Genomic DNA, 4,046 nt, shown 5'->3' on the forward strand with positions numbered 1-4,046 from the left:
TAGAACCTTTGAGTGTTTTAGAATACATTTACAGTAAAAAATGAGTGTAATGTAAAATAAATAAATAACTCCCAATGTGCTGCGCTCGTGAGCAGTGACTAACACGTGCGTGCTGAGCAGTATGGTCTCACCGTTAGAGTCTACAGTATAACTAATTAACATGGCCTGGGACCTAAAGAAAAACAGGCACAACATGCTCAAACAACGCGTCTTGTGTACATTGGTGAGGTGAGCGCGCAGCTGCCTGAGCGAGCGTGCTTTCATGTTGTACGATAAAATTCAATCTCCTCTCTTTTACTCCAGCTAAAGTTGTTAGTTAGCAAGGCGAGTAGGAGCGCAATCTGCAGGATACTAAGCGCAATAACATTTCTAAAAAAAAATAATAATAATAACAATAATAATCGGTTGTAATCGGCGTCTTTTTGGCAGATGTTGATTATTTTCAAAAAGGCTATAATCGGCCGATTAAATCGGCAGGCCGATGAATCGGTCGGGCCCTAGTCTGCATATCTCCATCACATACATACTCTAGGTTAAAGTCTCTCGTGGCCTTTCATTGGATGCATGAATGTGCGTGTCGTAGCCAGTGTATGTGCTCGAGGTGGTTCACTAAGAAACTGAACTTCCCAAACATCCGGAGAAAACTTCCAGTCCAGTTGAGGCCTTCAGGCAGTAGTACACCAGAAAGTGTTCCAGGAGAACCTTCTGTTCACAATCTACTAGGGGCAACTGGACAGCAGCAGCAGAGCTAGGCCTATCTTTGTACTAACACACTAACACACGCACAAACGCACACGCATACATACACACACACACACACACACACACACACACAAACAGGCATGCACACGCACGCACAAACGCACACGCATACATACACATGCACAAGCACACATAGACACCCACACACACGTGCTTACACAGAGGCCTGTGTGTGTTTTCAGAGAGGTCTGGCTTTGCTGAGAGGAGAGAAGGGAAGAGAAAAAGGAAAGAGATGTTGAAACGGAAATGATTCATAAACGGTATCAGCAGCGGCTGGCAGCGGCGGCAGGAACGGAAGTGTTTGAAGGATCAGACGACTTGGCACACTACACGAGATGTGAGGGAACGCATGGCGCGCACGGCCAATCCAGACGAGCGCAGACACTGCAAATTAGGCCGAAGGGAGAGTGGAGAGGATTCAACAAAGATAAAGATATATATATTTATATATTTAGTGAATGAAAGATAAAGGTAGCGGAAGCTAGAGAGACAGAAGGAGAAAGATCAAGCTGGGATGGTGAGAAGAGACAGGAGAAACGGAGCGAGCTTTGACGCTGATAGGAGCGGAGCCTGTAGGACAAGACCTGGTGCGCTTTAGCGCGCACGTAGATGGACTCCAGGGGTGGGTATTCCCATGATGCATTGCTTCCTTTACAGAGTCTTTCCCTGACCTTCAACACACAATAACCCATTATCCAAACCTACCCTCTCTAGGCTAATATCTAAACTTACCATTTCTAACCTAACACATTAACCTAGGGTTAAGCTACACCTAACCCTTTAACAGATCTTAACCAAATCTCACCTAATATCTAATCCTAACCTACACCAAACCCTTTACCTTAACTTGACCGTCTCTAGCCTAACACCTTGACTTAACCTAAGCCTTTCTTCATGCCAAAGCTTCTGTGATACATCAACTCAACCTTTCTAAGGCAGTATTGAATACGAGCCGTACAGTGTGGTCCACTGGCTAGTAGAGCATGAGGGTACTAAATCATGGCTGGACTGTAGGAGTGAGTACGGCGGGGGGGTGTATATGTATGTTGGAAGGGACACAGTGTGGGGGAGACGGGGAGGATACTGATAAACAGGAGACTCAAGTCACAAACAGGAATGGCGCCTCACTCCATGACCATATATGGTACACGGTTTCGGCAGCAAGGTCGCTGACCGAACGCAGTTCCAGCTACTTCATGTCACACGAGCATGGACGTCGGACCAAATACAGCCAGTGCTGGGTTGTGACGAAAGGTCTGCCCACGCAACGGTTCACTTCTGGGCCGCACAGAAACCTCTCTCTCCCTTCATTCTCAAACTCTCTCTCTCTGTCTTTCTCTCTCTCTCTCGCTCTGTGTCTTCATCTTATGACCTGTTGGTCTGTTTCTGGCTGCGACTGGAAGCGATCTGGGCTCTCTCACCTGCTTTCTCTCTCTCTCTCTCTCTCTCTCTCTCTCTCTCTCTCTCTCTCTCTCTCTCTCTCTCTCCCCCTCTCTCTCTCTCTCTCTCTCTCTCTCTCTCTCTCTCTCTCTCTCTCTCTCTCTCTCTCTCTCTCTCCCTCTCTCTCTCTCATTATCTGTTTGGTTTCAGTGTTTTCTTGCCTGTGTGTGTTCCTCGTTGCAACCATGGTCGATCCGGGCTCTCTTGCCCGGCCTTTCTCTCTCTCCCGGTAACTCTCCAGGTCTCTCCTGCTTTTATAGTGCATCCTGTTCAGACAGATAGACAAATAGATAGACAAATAGACAAAAAAAAGACAGGATACACCAATCAATCTGTCCACAGAATAATCAAATGATGATGACAACCAGTCCGTGCTTCATTTCGTTCGTCCCAATTGTACTCCTTGATTGGTAGTCATCAGTCAGTCATGAAGTCATCCTCAACCGCTTATCCGGGGTCGGGTTGCTGGGGCAGCATCTCTAGCAGGGGACCCCAGAATTCCCTTTCCTAGGCCACGTTGACCAGCTCTGACGGGGGGATCCCGAGGCGTTCCCAGGCCAGGGTGGAGACATAATCCCTCCACCTAGTCCTGGGTCTTCCCCGAGGCCTCTTCCCCGCGTCACATAAGGTAGACAAGGGCGATCCCAATGTTTCCTTAATGCCACGACCACCCTCGGGGGCTCACCTGTCCATGGAAGAGAACCCTGGAGGAGGAGGCGAGAGACACCCTGAGGAGAAGAAAGGAGAAACCGTTACAGTAGCGTAGGATAGGGTAGAGGAGAGTAGAGAGTGGACAGCAGAATGGAAAGTAGAGGACAGAGCAGAGAGTAGAGATCCTAGTAGAGGAGAGTAGAGAGTGGACAGCAGAATGGAGAGTAGAGGAGAGAGCAGAGAGTAGAGATCATAGTAGAGGAGAGTAGAGAGTGGACAGCAGAATGGAGAGTAGAGGACCGAGCAGAGAGTAGAGATCATAGTAGAGGAGAGTAGAGAGTGGACAGCAGAATGGAGAGTAGAGGAGAGAGCAGAGAGTAGAGGTCATAGTAGAGTAGAGTAGAGAGTAGAGAAGAGTAGAGAGCATGGTAGGGTAGGGTAGAGGAGGATAGAATAGATTAGAGTAGGGTAGAGAAGAGTAGAGAGGAAAAATCGTGGTCGAGAGGGGTTTACATGTTTAAATGTGGTTGATAGGGTTTACATGTGGTCGATAGTGTTTAAATATGGTCGCTACTGTTTACATGTGGTCGATAGTGTTTAAATGTGGTCGAGAGTGTGTAAATGTGGGCGAGAGTGTTTAAATGTGGTCGATAGTGTTTAAATGTGGTCGATAGGGTTTACATGTTTAAATGTGGTCGATAGTGTTTAATTGTGGTCGATAGTGTTTAAATGTGGTCGATAGGGTTTACATGTTTAAATGTGGTCCATAGTGTTTAATTGTGGTCGATAGTGTTTAAATGTGGTCGATAGGGTTTACATGTTTAAATGTGGTCCATAGTGTTTAAATGTGGTCCATAGTGTTTAAATGTGGGCGATAGTGTTTAAATGTGGGCGATAGTGTTTACATGTGGTCCATAGTGTTTAAATATGGTCGATAGTGTTTAAATGTGGTCGATAGTGTTTACATGTGGTCGATATTGCTTAAATGTGATCGACAGTGTTTAAATATGGTAGATAGTGTTTAAATGTTCTTTTCCCTCACTCTCCACCTCATCCCTAACTCTCCACTTCAAGCTGGTGTGTAGTTAGCGTTCTGGCGCCAATTGGCTGCCGTGCATCACCCAACTGGGTGCTACATATTGGTGGTGGTTAGTGAGGTCCCCCCTTCACTTTAGGCGTCTTTGAGTGTTATT

This window comes from Gadus chalcogrammus, chromosome 12 (assembly GCF_026213295.1).
Source record: "Gadus chalcogrammus isolate NIFS_2021 chromosome 12, NIFS_Gcha_1.0, whole genome shotgun sequence".
Lineage (NCBI taxonomy): Eukaryota > Metazoa > Chordata > Actinopteri > Gadiformes > Gadidae > Gadus > Gadus chalcogrammus.